Raw genomic sequence first — 16005 nt, forward strand, 5'->3', positions numbered from 1 at the left:
GACCGTCGAGCTTAGGCCCTCTGTTGGGGATGAAGACTTACCTGTTTGATTCTTCTACTTCAGGAAATCCCGGAGCCACAACAGGGGAGAAGAAAAGGAAAAGAGCCCCGAGTTCCCCGAGCTCGGAGAAGAAGAAAATGAGAAGGAGGCTGGTTCGTAAGCCAAAGGAAACCTCCAACTTCCGAGTGCTTGACTCGGAATCACTCCTCCGGCTCAGAGATGAGCCCAAGGAGGATGAAATCTTTGTGGCCCATGAGCCGTCTATCCCCAAGGAATGGGTGGCAGCCGAGAGGAAAATGACGCAAGCTAATCCCCCTCATGTTCGCAAGGCCGATGCTTAAGTGAGTGTCCTGAACTCTCGATACGCCGACTCTGCCCCGCCCGACATTATAGATATATCGGGATCGCCTTCGTTCTTATAATAAATGTTTGATGAAGCTCAAATGACGAAAGGGCGATCCCACGAGGGGGTCCATGGAGCGGATGATCCCCTCCGAGGCTTTTTTGACGGTGTAGACTCATCCGCCCTGGAGGATTTCACCAGATTGGGTGACCTAGAGGTGCTAAGGAAAAGTCCACCCCCAGAGGTTGGCAGGTCGAGCTTGAGCCCGAGATTGATCAATCGGTTCCCCGCTCCGAGCACGGATCCTGGTCGGAAGCGATCTATCTTTATCACCATTCCGGAGGATGCCCGGATTATTTGCGCCCCTGTAGGGATAGCTAGTTACCTCCAATGCCTGATAATCGAAGAAAACCAGGCAAAAACGAATGAGGTAGACGTGCCTGTTCAACGAAGCACAACAGGCACTGAACCGGGTAATTCTTGATAATTGTAATGTCTCTTCTAATATAAAAATTAGTCCTTGATGATTCTAATATCCCTTATCATATTCGCAGGACTCGGTGCTCCACCATGAAACCTTCTTCCGGTACCAAGATAAGCTGAGCCAAATCGAGGCCGAAGTCAAAGAGCTTGTTGAGAAGAGAGGCATGTATAAGCTTCTCAGCGAGCAACGCTAAGGAGAAGTCAAAAGCCTTCGAGCTGAGTTGGATGCGGCTCTGAAAGAACACCCGACCTATTGGAACATGTAAAAATCTTTGAAGTTAGTGATCATGAGCTAGACACGGTGTCTAATGGCCGGAATCTGCAAGTTCAGCAGAAAGTTGACCGGATCGACCAGCTCCGGGCTGAGATGGACGAAGTCAAGGTCATGACTGAAGAGTGGAAGGGAAAGATGGACCGATTGGCTTCAGAAAAGGAGACTGCCGGGGAGCAGTTGGCCTCGACGGAGGCCCAACTTTGATCGATAAAGGAAAAAGCTGAAACCTGATCCCAAAAAATCGAAGACCTCCAGTCTCAACTAGGCTCGACCGTTGCCGCACGAGATACCCTTGCCAAGGAGATTGAAGCAGCCAAGTCAGTGGCGAAAATAACCAAGGTCGACGCTGATGAGATGGTGGCCTAGCACAAAGCTGATATTGAGGCAGCTCAGGAACGCTTGAAGACCATCGTCAAATATGTGAGATGACAGTCCCAGAGGAAGGCTCTCGAGGAAGTTCATGCCTGGGGGTTCGATTTATCGACCGAGATTAAAAATGTTAAGAGGCTCGAGGTCGATGCTAAGAATTTAGCGTACCCCGAGGAAGAGGAAGATTTCGAGGGTTCGGGCGGATCCAAGGACGGGGGAGACCCCGATGGTTCCGGTGATGAGGTGGGCTCCAACGAAGATCGAGCTTCTTAGGTGCCTTGTAGATTTTCTTCGCATTTGTACTTTTGTATTTTGTTGAGGACGTTTATCCTTTGTAAAAATTTATGTATATATACAAGGCTTTTTCCCTTCGACAAATTTCAAGCTTGTTTCTTTTTGCTTTTTTCTTTACGATCGCAAAGATTTTGAATGCGTTAACACGTAATAATTAGGTCTTGTTCGGAGGTTCGAACAATTCTCATTCTTAATATTATTTTGCTTAAGACTCGTGGGGGCTTGGTATGACCGGAAGCTTTCCCCAAAGTGTTTACTTAGAAATTTTTAGATTATAATTTTGCCGAGGGTAGACTTTGAATCGGTTTTACAATTTTTGAAGGCCTTATGTTTTGGTTACGGATCTCAGACGTCTCTGAGCCATTCTAGGGTGGTCGTAGTCTTTTAAGTTCGGGTGTTTCCTAATGGGCTTATTATCCCGAGCCATCCGGGCTTGCCCGGGATAATAGTCCCCGAATGGGGATGGTCGTAACCTTTGAAGTTCGGGCACTACCTAATAGGTTTTGTGCCCCCGGGCTTGGTAGCCCGAGCCGTCCGGGCTTACCCATGATGGCAGTCCCCGAGCGGGGGTAATCTTTTGGATTCCGACAGAGGTGGCCCTTGGGCCCGATGCCCTTAAGGAATAAAATACAGTAATTTTTAAGAGACAAAATATGTATCTGCAAGGTAAAAACTTTCTTTTTATTTCTGTGCAACATACAAGATTGCAAATGTGTATAAGCTTCATGTTATGGCTTAAGTGGTCTATGTGGGCACGGTTCATTTGACCGTTTGACCCTTACAACAAATCCTATCCACCAAGTCCAGACTTGTTTGAGCATGAAGTTTCCTTCCTTGCTAAAATCATTACCTGAGGGTGATGTCCCCCAGTATTCGAGGCCGATCTTAGAGAGGGCTCGGATACTATTGATGCGAACCTTGACTCCGGTTCATAGTCGGTCTTCAATTCTAAGTTAGCACGATCCACTGTTGCCTCATTAAAAACCTTGCCGGAAAACCCATTTAGAAAAAAACCGGTTCAAGGGAAAAAGAGTGCAACGTGTGCTTTCAGGCCTAATAGTTGCATCATTCCTTGGTCATTACCTTCAAGTGTTAGTCCAATTCGTAATATATTTAAAGAAAAGTAATGAATGGGGACGTACCTTAGCAGTAGTATCGTTTTAAGTAGGTTATGTTCTAGTTGTTCGGCAGCTGCTCATCGTTCACCGTTTCGAGTTTGTACGATCATTTGCTGGTGATCTCAATAATTCGATATGGACCTTCCCAATTCGGTCCCAACTTCCCTTCGATCGGGTTCCGGGTGCTCAATGTCACCTTTCTTAATACCAAGTCCCCGACATTGAAGTGTCGAAGGTTGGCTCTCTGATTGTAATATCTTTCGATCCGTTGCTTTTGGGAGGCCAACCGGACAAGGGCGGCCTCGCGCCTTTCGTCTAACAGTTCCAGGTTCGTACTCATGGCCTCGTCGTTTGATTCTTCGGTCGCATATCGGAACCTGGGACTCAGTTCTCCTACTTCGACCGATATAAGAGCTTCGACACCGTAGACCAATGAGAACTGGGTGGACCCGATACTGGATTTTGAGGTCGTACGATATGATCATAGGACTTCGGGCAAGATTTTCTTCCATTTTCCTTTGGCGTCGGTCAACCTCATTTTGAGGTTTTGGAGTATGGTTTTGTTTGTGGACTCTGCTTGCCCATTTCCACTAGGGTGATAGGGCATTGATAGGATCCTTTTGATCTTAGGGTCTTCAAAAAACTTACTCACTTTGCTGCCGATGAACTACTTCCCATTGTCGCACACGATGTCGGCCGGCATTCCGAATTGACATATTATGTGGTGCCACATGGAATCAATAACCTCCTTCTCCCTGACTTTCTCAAATGCCTGGGCTTCCACCCTCTTAGAAAAATAATTAATCATAAATAAGATTTCCTTACCGGATGCCCAAGGGAGGGGACCAACGATGTCTATTCCCCATTTCATGAACGGCCAGGGTGACAAGACCGAATGCAGCGATTCCCCAGGATGATGGATCATCGGAGCATGCCTCTGACATTCATCGCATTTTCTCACAAACTCCTTTGCGTCTTTTTCCATGTCGATCAGTAGTAGCCGACCTTGATTATCTTCCGAACCAATGACTCGGCGCCCGAATGGTTTCCGCAGGTGCCCTCGTGGACTTCCCTTAAAACATACTCGGTGTCTCCCGGTCCTAGACATATGGCGAGTGGGCATTTGAATGCTCTTCTGAATAGGGTAACATCTTCGGACAACCTAAATCGGTCCGCCTTCGTACGCAGAGCTCTCGATTCTTTAGGATCCGAGGGAAGTTTTCCATTCTTTAGGTAATCTATGTATTTGTTTCTCCAGTCCTAGGTTAATCTTGTCGAGTTCATCTCGGCATGACCTTCCTCCACTATCGATTTCACGAGTTGTACGACTGTTCCTGAGTTGAATTCATCTTCGTCGACCGAGGATCCCAAGTTAGTAAGAGCATCAGCCTCACTATTTTGATCCCGAGGTACATGTTGTAAAGTCCACTCCCTGAACCGATGTAACGTTACCTATAGCTTATCCAGGTATCTTCGCATTTGTTCCTCTTTGACTTCGAACGTTCCATTGACTTGGTTCACCACTAGGAGGGAATCACACTTAGCTTTGACCACCTCGGCCCCCAAGCTTTTAGCCAGTTCAAGACCTGCAATCATGGCCTCATACTTGGCCTCGTTGTTAGTCAATTTTACAGTTCTAATATATTGCCTAACTACATTACCTGTCGGTGGCTTCAATACGATGCCAAGTCCGGACCCCTTTGCATTCGAGGCACCGTCAGTAAAGAGGGTCTAGATTCCGGAAGAGGTCCCCGAGTTCAACAACAACTCCTTCTCGACCTCAGGTATTAGGGCCGACATGATCGATATTTGATATCATACCTGCTGATCTCCACGACCCATTTGGCCAATCGTCCCGAGAGCTCGGGCTTATACATTACATTTCTTAATGGGTAAGTAGTCACAACACACACAGGATGTCATTGAAAATACGGTTTTAGCTTCTTAGAGGCGCTTAGCAAAGCGAGCGTCAATTTTACTATGTGAGGATACCTAGTTTCAGCCTCGCCTAGGGTTCTGCTAACATAATAGATAGGAAATTGCATACCTTACTCTTACCGGACCAGAACTCCATTTACTGCTACCTGGGATACCGCCAAGTACAGATACAACTGTTTGTCTGCCTTCGGAGTATGAAGCAAAGGTGGGATCGAAAGGTACCGCTTGAGTTCCTCCAAGGCTTGTTGGCACTCCGTGGTCCGCGAGAAGTTATTCTTCTTCTTCAATAATGAGAAGAGTCGATGGCTCTTGTCGGATGACCTCGAGATGAATCCACCCAAAATGGCTATGCGCCCGATTAACCTTTGAACGGCCTTCACATTATCCATAATGGTGATGTCCTCGATGGCCTTAATTTTATCGGGATTAATCTCGATTCCTCGGTTGGACACCATGAATCCGAGGAATTTCTCGGACCCGACTCCGAATGCGCATTTCTCCAGGTTCAACTTCATATTCTATTTCTTCAACATATCAAAGGTTTCCCACAAATGTTTCAAATGGTCCTCTGCTCACATGGGCTTAACCAACATATCGTCAATGTAAACCTTCATTGATTTTTCTATTTGCTCTTCGAACATCCGATTTACTAGGCGTTGATAAGTGGCACTAGCATTTTTTAGTCCGAATGGCATTACATTTTAGTAGTAGGTACCGTATTTACTGATGAAGGACGTTCTTTCCTGATCGTCCGGGTGCTTCCGAATTTGGTTGTACCCAGAGTAAGCGTCGAGAAAATTGAGGATCTCATGGTCGGCCGGGGCATCGATCATGCAATCGATGTTTGACAGAGGGAAAGAGTCCTTGGGACATGCCTTGTTTAAGTCTTTATAGTCTACACACATTCTTAATTTATTACCCTTTTTATGGACTACTACTATGTTTGTTAACCAATATAGGTACTTAACTTCCCGGATGGACCTTATTTTAAGGAGTTTAGATACCCCGTCCTTGACGAATGTATGTTTGACGTTGAACTGAGGCCTCCTTTTCTGCTTGACCGAATGGAACTTTAGATCTAGGCTTAGCTTGTGAGTAGTTATCTATGGCGGAATCCCTGTCATATCGAGGTGGGACCAAGCGAAACAATTTATGTTAGCTATAAGGAATTGAATGAGATTTTTTCTGAGCTCCGGATTTAACACCGTACCGAGGTGTACCTTACGATCATGCTGGTGTTCGATCAATATGACTTGCTCCAGTTCTTCGACCATTGATTTGGTGGCGTCGGAATCAATGGGGACTATGAAAGATCTTGGAACTCCATAGTCGTCATCCTCATCCATCACCTATTTCTCCGGTTCGATCGAGGCAGATATCGATAATTGCTATTTGGTTTCGTCTCTGGCCACCGGACCTAGAACCTTTGATGTCAAAAGTGCGGATACAGGGATCACCTCGTCGATCGCGAACATCTCCTTTGCCACCGGTTGTTCTCCGTAAACTGTTTTTATCCCTCCCGGCATTGGGAATTTCAGCACCTGGTGCAGCGTCGAGGGTACTACCCTCATGTTGTGAATCCATGGTATCCCGAACAGTGCATTGTTCCTTATGTCTCCTTCGATACGCCGAACCTTGTTTCTTGAATGGTTCAGACGGTGTTCATCGGTAATGTTATCTCCCCTTAGTAGTCTCACATGCCATGTTCAATCTGTTTAGAACCCTAACTGCAGGTACGATTTGGTCTTGTAGACCTAGCTATTTCACGACCCTCGATCTAATGATATTAGCCGAGCTACCTGGATCAATTAACACACGCTTAACTCGAGATTTATTTATGAGTACAGATATTACTAGTGCATCGTTGTGGGGATGTACGATGCCTTCAGCATCCTCGTCGTTAAAAGACAAGGTTCCTTTTATTACATAATCTCGAGTCCATTTTTCCCTCGTGATGGACACTTTAGTGAGCTCTAACATCTGCCCCTGGGGAATGTCGACCCCACCGATGATCATGTTAATGATGTGCTGAGTCTCCTCCTGCATGATTTGCTTACTAGAATCTCTATTCTTAAAATGTTTTTTGGCTCGATCGCTCACGAACTCCCGTAAATGCCCATTATTGAATAACCTGGCTACTTCCTCTCTCAATTGTCAGCAATCCTCTGTTCTGTGGCCGTGAGTGCCATGATATTTACATATTAAGTCTGATCCCTTTGGGCTGGATCAGACTGTATAGGTCGAGGCCACTTGGTGTCTTTGATGCATCCGATGGAAGACACCATATCAGCAACATCGATATTGAAGTTGTACTCCGATAACCTCGGTGCTTCCTTAGGCCCGATCGGCCAGTCGAAACTATTTTTGCTCATGAGTCCCGGTTAATTTGACCTCAATCACTTCTCCTTTCACTTCTCATAGGGTTTCGTCCAGACCCGTTACCCCTACGATCACCGTTGTATGGTTGATACCGATCTCTACTTAACCTTGGTTCATGATTAATGTCTCTTTTGGATATATCACTAGCTCGGACTGGATAAACAGACCCGGAAGGGGCCCCAAGCTTATCATCATCGACCCTAATTTTTGATTGGTACCGGTTATGCATATCGGCCCAAGTTACAGCCGGATATTCTACTAGATTTTGCTTCAACTGCTGCGAAGCCAATGAGCTTCGAGTATTGAGTCCTTTGGTGAAGGCCTGAATGGCCCAATCATCTGCCACCGGAGGCAGGTCCATCCGTTCCATTTGAAACCTTGACACGAACTCCCTAAGCATCTCGTTGTCTCTTTGCTTTACCTTGAAAAGGTCCGACTTCCTAGTCTCGACCTTGATGGCCCCGGCGTGCACTTTTACAAAAGTATCTGCAAGCATAGAAAATGAGTGAATAGAATTGGGGGGCAAGTTGTGATACCATATCATAGCTCCTTTTGACAAGGTCTCTCCGAAATTTTTCAGCAGGACAAATTCGATCTCATCATCTTCCAAGTTGTTCCCCTTAATGGCGCACGTGTACGAAGTCACATGTTTATTTGGATCAGTTGTTCCGTTGTACTTATGAATTTCATGCATGCGAAACTTCTTCGGGATCGGCTTCGGAGCTGCTCGGAGGAAAAGGTTTTTGAACAAACGTTTTGGAGTCTAGGCCTTTCAATATCTGTGGTGCTCCGGGGATTTGGTCGACCCTAGAGTTGTAGGTTTCCACCTTCTTGTCGTTGGCTTCGATCTTCATTTCTCCTGTTTCTACCAGTTTTGTTAATTCCTCGAGCATCTTTATTATCTCAGGGTTAGTCCCGGGTTCAGCTTCATTTGGCCTATCTATGGCTGGTTCATTTCCGCGAGTGCTTTTCCGGACGGTTCGGGCTCAACTGTACTGGGAGCGCGACTTTGGTTCTACAGTTGGGCTATCGCTGCCTACTGAGCCTGCAAAATTTCGAAGATCACCCATAAATTGATCCCATCTCCTTCATCGTCACGAGTATTTTGGGCTACCGATCGGACTCCCCTGCGGACGCTGTTCTGAGGTCCGGTAGGTAAATTCGTGTTAATGGCCACATGTGAGTTGGCGTTGATCGGGTCCACGGCCGGAATTCCGTTGGGATCGGCAGGGGGCACCTTATTACCGGGCACCGTATTATTGTTCTCGCCATGGTGGTCAGACTCAGCATCCGTGTTTACAGGGGCAAATTGGGAGTTCGACATTTTAAACTTTGACCTGAAATCAAAGATACTTCAAAGAACAAGTGTGAAGTAGGGTGTGTTATAAAAATTTGTATCTAATTGCCACTATTAACTTTAGCCCCACGGTGGGCGCCAAACCATTTACCCTCAAACTTGGATAACAATTAAATTTGTAAGTGATTTTAAGGATATGCGGATTACTTTGATACAAAATGATAAATTCAGTTAGAGTGGACAAGTCAAGATACAATAAATTCAAACCACGCGGGGAGGATGATTCCAGCCTTAGTAAAGCATTCACCCTCGATCCGGGCTCACAGTAGACAATTCAGATGAACGGGAGAAAAAACTTACAATAACAGTGGAAATAATAGTATTTTTCTTTGGAAGCGTGTTACAATGTGTCTAATGAATTATGAGACCCCCTTTATATAGCAGGGGAATCATACTCTAAGTACAACTCTATAAAAGGTAAAAAATCTTCTGTTTAACTGATTACCGGTTCTTCATCGATACGTACCGAGATCCACGCGTGATATTCGGCCGGTCGCGAATATTACTGCCTTCTGTTGGTCGTGTTTGATTGCTCGACAATGTCATCCGAAGTCTTTCAAGATTTGGATCGATCTCGAATCATGACCCCGATATTCTCGAAGGCAGACAATATGCCCCTAGATTCTGATTCGATGAGACCTTTGCTTCGATTTCGATCCTTCGCAATCATATCTCAGGCTCGTTTTACTCTATTGGAAGCCGGTGTGTATCATGAGCTCGGTTTTGACCCGTATACTGACAGATCCATGTAATTGGTAATAACTATTAGGCAAAGGATTCATAAAATCGCTTTGCTTCACATCATTTTACAAAAAAGACAAATAACAAGATTCAACTTATCCTACTTTCAAATGTATTATACATATCATATCAGTAAAAACAAAGAGAATTTTAGATAGATAGGCCTTTTCTAGCTAGTGCTATCTACACTTTTTACTTTTTATGATAGCCTGACCAAACCTATTTTGATATATCCGGTAACAGCATTTTCATCTATTATTCATTTCTAACCATCACTTTCATTTTTATCAGACATTTTAACTTTAATAAGTTTCTTTACAATGCCTAGCTTAAAAGTTAAATGGTATTCATTTTTATACTCCAATTATTAGTTAAGTGGATAAAATTCATTACTCTATCAAAAGGTTTAAGGATTTCATTAATATGTACGAAGTATATATTTATTACTTATCTTGATAGTAACTTTTGGAACCTTACTGTCGTTAGTGGTCGGTATTCAATCATTTGCAGGACCGACTATTGGGAATTAGGATTCACAAATGCTACGAGTGAAAGAGAAAGAATTCTTGTTTAAGGAATTTTTATATGTTTTCTGTAAATTTATAAAAAAAAAAAGAGAGGGAAGATTCCACTAGTTAACAAACAAATTAAACAGACGTTTGTCTCCCTCACGAAAATGACCCAACAAACCAAAAAGTGTTAATTTTTTTATTAGGTCAACCTTAGTGCCACCCCATCTTTCGGTCCATTAATTGATTATGGTATAGTATCATAGATAATGTTGATAATTCGTTATAGCATGATGACCAAACCTGAATGAACTTGACCCTAATAAGGGACTGTGGTACGTACAATAATATGTATAATTATTATTATCCTACATTTAACTATTAGTATTTCTAGAATATTTTACGGAATATTCTTCATAATATTCGCCATTTTGTGTAAATATTTTCCTTCCTTGAGGAAAAGTATTTCAGCAAATTAAGGCAAGCAAATACTGAAAAATATTTTCATAAAAAATATAGTTTTGGAAATATTTTACGTATGAAAATATTTTTACGTCGTACAACAAAGGGGAAGTGCACAGTTAGCCACTAATTAGAGATGTCTTTAGTCTTTAGCCACTGTTTAAAATGTATTACTCTTTAGCCAGTGCTCAATAATTTTTTATCCGCCTGGATGAAAATACTCTTGTGCTAGACATGAGTGCTGTGTAAATATTAAGGACATGGTGTCCTTAACTTTATGAATGATGTGTAAATATTAAGAACAAAGTGCCCTGTATTTGCACCTTCCGTTGTTAAACTTTAGGACATCATGTCCTTAACTTCAGATGTGCAGTGTAAATGTTAAGGACATGGCGTCCTTAACTTCATGTGTGCAGTATAAATGTTAAGGAAATAAGGTCCTTAACTTGTATTTGCAAACCTTCTGTTGTTAAACTTTAGGACCTCATGTCCTTAACTTCATATGTGTAGTGTAAATGTTAAGGATATGGTGTCTTTAGCTTCATGTGTACAGTGTAAATGTTAAGGACATAGTTTCCTTAACTTTATGAGTGTTGTGCAAATATTAAGGACATGGTGTCCTTAATTTCATGAATGTTGTGTAAATATTAAGAATAAAGTGTTATGTATTTGCACATTTCGTTGTTAAACTTTAGGATATCATATCCTTAACTTCATATGTGCAGTGTAAATGTTAAGGACATGGTGTCCTTAACTTCATGTGTACAATGTAAATGTTAAGGACACCATGTCCTTAATATTTACACAGCACTCATGAAGAAAGGGTAAAAACATCTTTTCGTATTAATTTTAATAAAGTAGTGGCTATTTTTGCTCAGCATTTAAAATACTGGATAAAAACTAAATACCATTTTAAAAAGTGACTATCCCACGCCATTTCTACCACAGAAAACACCCATGATCCATTTTAAGGATTTGAAACACCTATGAAAATCTTTCTTTTATTTTGCTTGAGGCAGGTACATAGTGGAAAGTATATTTAACTTAACATTCAGTTAAGCTCTTAATATTGCTTCAAGTGGAAAATAACTGCAACTTAGAATCTAGACGATTTTCATACAACTTATCTACAACTTTCATATGTCCTTGTTACCCAGGTAAATACAACTACAATATCATACAACTTAAATACAATTTTCATACAAATTTTATACAATATATCTTTTGTATATTTTGTATCTTATTTGTATATATTTTGTATGTGGTGTTTGCTTCTTCCTCTCTAAAATTTCAATCAAAACTTACTCTCTTAATACAATTTTGATACATATCAACAACTTTATGTAAAAAGATAGTATTTATAACTTAAATATAAATTTTATACAACGATTCATGCATTATACAACTATTTTCAACTTTCATACAATATTCAAATAAAAAAAAATATATAACTACAACAGTATACAATTTACATACAATTATAATACAACTTTACTACAATTTCGTAAGTATATTATTTTGCGGTCGAGTTTATGTAATGACCCGACCGGTCGTTTTGAGCTCTAGCATGTCGTTCGGCGGTTTGAGGCCTTAAGCAGCTTCACTTCAGGTATTATGACTTGTACGTGTGGTCGGAATCGAATTTCGGGAAGTTCGGGATTGATTTGGAAAGAAAATTTTAATTTCGGAAGCTTAAAGTAGGAAGAATTCGCTAAGGTTCCAATAGGTTCGTATGATAATTTCAGACTTGGGCGTATGTTCGGGTTGAGTATCAAGTAGTCCGGGAGTATTTCGACGCCTATTATGGAAAGTCGGCATTTTAAAAGTTTAAGAATTTCTTAAGTTTGACTTGAAGTGAATTTTAATGTTATGGATGTCCGTTTGGAATTCCGAGCCTGAGAATAGTTCCGTATGGTGATTTTGGTTTTAGAAGCGTGTTCGGATGTTGATTTGAAAGTCCATAGGTTATTTCGGCGTCAATTGGCGAAAGTTGAAAATTTGATGATTTTTGGGAAGTTTGACCGGAAGTGGACTTTTTGATATCAGGGTCAAATTTTGATTCTAAAAGTGGGAGTAGGTCCCTAATGTCAATTATGGCTTGTGTGCAAAATTTGAGGTCAATCGAATTTGATTTGATAAGTTTCGGCGTCGAATGTAGAAGTTTAAAGTTCTAAAGTTCACTAAGCTTGAATTTGGGTGCGATTCATGGTTTTAGCGTTGTTTAATGTGATTTGAGGCCCCGAGAAGGTTCATGTTATGTATTTGGACTAGTTGGTGTGACTGGGCAAGGTCTCGGGGGACTCGGGTGTGGTTTCACACCAAGTTTGGCTGAGTTGCTGCTGCTGATATTTGGTGTCTGGTTTTGTTCTTCGCAAACACGAAGGTGTTCACGCGTTCGCAAAGAAGGATCTGTTGGTTACCGACTTTTGCGCTACGCGTTCGCGACTGGGGCCTCGCATTCGCCTGAGGTAAGAAGGTGAAGCTATGCGTTCGCGAAAGGGAAACTCGGCTGGTTAGAATTTTAGCCTTTGCGTTCGCGAAGGGTGAACCGCATTCACGAAGGTTCGCCTGGTAAAGCATCGCGTTCGCGATATGGGACTCGTGTTCGTGAAAGGCAGTTTTTGAGCTGGAGCTGGTATTGCTTCGCGAACGCGAGGGGCTTGCCGCGTTCGGGAAGAAGGTTGTCTGGGCAGTGTATAAATTAGCAAAAACGGATTTTGGCTCATTTTATTTCAAATCTTCCATGGGAGTCGAGATTGGGGCGATTTTGGAGGAGCTTCTTCGTCACCCATCTCTAGGTAAGTGATTCCTTTACGTTGTGAGTTAAATACATGGTTATGTATAGATTTAAACATGGAAATTAGTAGAAGTTTGGGGTTTTGAAGAAAAAACCTAGAAATTGGTATTTTTGGAATTTGACCATGAAATTTGACATGGAATTAGGAATAAATTATATAGTTGAGTTCATGGTGTTATGGGTCAGGTTTATCTTCATAAATTTTCGTAATCCGGGCGCGTGGGCCCGAGGGTTGATTTTATCGACTTTTTGAGCGGAGTTGGAAATTTGTTTAAAATGATTAATTATGGGTATTAGAGTATATTTTGATGAGTTTGCACATTTGTTGAATAGTTTTGGATCGACGGGCATTTGGTTTGAGGTGTTAGAGAGGTTTTGGAGCGGGTTATAGAACTTCGGAGCGAGGTAAGTCTTCTGTCTAACTCTGTGAAGGGGAAACTACCCCTAAGTGATGTATTTGTTATGTGTTACTTATTGTGGGGGCTATGTACGAATCAGGCGACGAGAGTCCGTGCGTAGCTAGATTCATTTTATGTCCGGGTAGACTTAGGTTCCCGCCATGCTATAGCTGTACTACTTGAGTTGTCCCCTGCCTATTAAATTCCTTTATTTTACATTACGACTTGAGACTAGACTTACGTAGAATGATAGACTTGCTATTGTAGATATTTGACGGGCTTCATGATAAGTCGCATATTAGTTGTACTCTCCTTATGAAATTCTCCCTCGTTATGCATTCTCATCGACAAGTTCCCTTAAAATCTATAACTCACACGACTATTGGGGTCGAGGACTCGTCAAAGCTTCTTATTCTAATGGGATCGGGCCGTTCGCCTCAGTAGGATAGATACATCTATGGTTCGTGCCGTTCGACCCTCGGCAGTGCGCACACTATGATGGATCGGGTCGTACGCCTCGACCGGATTATGTACCACACTCTCATGGGAGCGAGCCATTCTCCTTGACAATAAAATAGATGTATCTATGGTTTGGAAATGTTATAATGGATTGGGCCGTACGCCTCGACATTTCTATAAAATGCATTTATGAAATCGTGCGTAATAATTGACAAGAAGCCAGCATATCTGTGAGCTTTCCCCCCCCCCAATTGAACTGTGACGACCTATCTGGTTAGGTCCATTATATATACTCTGACTGAGAAGGTAGCTACTAGCTGAGAGTTTGAGTTATTGTTGAGAGGAGGATTGTACCACGTATTATACTTGTTACTTCGCTTGCTTTCTCTGATTTACGTCTGTTACTTCTACTGTATCTGTCTTATTGGACCATTAGTAAGTGTTGATGTCGACCCCTCGTCACTACTTCTCTGGGGTTAGGCTAGATACTTACTGGGTACGCGTTGATTTATGTACTCATTCTACACTTGCGGCACTTTTTGTGCAGGTACACATATGTCCGGTGGTCTTTGGGTGTAGAGGCGCGGCTATTCGTGGACTTTACCATGAGCTGCATTTCATGTTACGATCCGCAACATGTAGAGTCTCCATCAGAGTTATTTATATTTTTCCTATCTAACTTGTATTCCAGACAGATGTTGTATTTTATTATATTATATTTTCTAGTTGATGCTCATACACTTGGAACACCGGGTTTTGGGGGTTCCTACGGGTTGCTCACTATTGTAGTTCGTGTAAATTCTATTTCACACCTTCTCATTAAAAAAAATTGTGATTTTAAGGTACTAGAAAGAGTAATTAAACTGACTAATCACCGTTGGCTTGCCTGACGGCAGTGTTAGGTGCCATCACGACCACTAGTGGATTTTGGATTGTGACAGCTTGGTATCAGAGCGTTAGGTTCACTTAGGTCTCATGAGTCACGAGCAAGTCTAGTAGAGTCTTGCGGATCGGTACGGAGATGTCTGTACTTATCTTCGAGAGGCTACATGGCTATTAGGAGCACTTCCCTTCTTGATTCCTCTTCGTGCGGTTTGATTCCCTTGAGGCTTATGCGTTTATTTTTTTCCTACTCAATCTTATGCGACGCGAATCGCTTGTTATCAATTGGGCGTCGAGGAGTTGTAGCGGTACTACTGACGTGGTGCAGGATATGTTTTCCCTACGTGTTTGGGCAGGCTTTTACTGTCGCCTTGCGGAAAGATGTTCTTTTGTTCCAGCTCAGTATCTGTATTTTCTATGGTTTTGAGACTGTGCACGGATTTCTATGATGTCTATGCATTATTATCACACAATGTTGGTGTAATGGTAAGGTGCTCGTTTATGTGTGGATGCAGTGAATGGTTTGAAAAAATGATTTCTCAGGGCATGATTAAGGGGTTCAACATTTAATTCTAGTGGAGGAAAGGCAATCAGACTATAGATGTCCATGTTTGGTTGATAAAGTAACAAGACTTGTTATTTAGAGCGTGGTCCTTGTTTGAACGCATTACGATTCGTCGGTGTTACAGTCTTCTTGGATTTTACCTTCGGGGAAGGGTGTTGTGAAATAGTGCCTGAGGGGCGGTTCCCAGAGATAGTTGTGTGCAGTGGTTCAGAATCGAATTCGTATTTCTAATGTTGATGGCTCGAGGAAGATGATCTTCGAAGAGGCTTAGAGTCGGTAACATTTTATTGGTTCAGGTTCTACAGAGATGCATTTTGATTTGATGCAACAATTGGGCAGCAAAGTATGAGGGAAGACGTGGCGGGAAATGTTTCGCGGTGGCTGAAGTACTAGCAGGTCAAGTATGAAGAGTAGATATTGAGAAGTTACTTAAAGGAGATGGTTTAACCGAAGTAAGAGTGGCAAATTAGCATATGGATTCCGTGGTAGGATAACCGCGTGCCTTTTGAAAATGTAGAATGGTTAGGGAATTGTGATGGAGGATGATTTGGCCTACGAATTTTATTTGGAATGGTGGTCACTGTACGAAGAAAGATTGAGTATGGCAGAAGGGAGTTGCTTGAAATAAAGAGGGGTG

The sequence above is a fragment of the Nicotiana tabacum genome, chromosome 2, assembly GCF_000715075.1.
Source record: "Nicotiana tabacum cultivar K326 chromosome 2, ASM71507v2, whole genome shotgun sequence".
Taxonomy (NCBI): Eukaryota; Viridiplantae; Streptophyta; class Magnoliopsida; order Solanales; family Solanaceae; genus Nicotiana; species Nicotiana tabacum.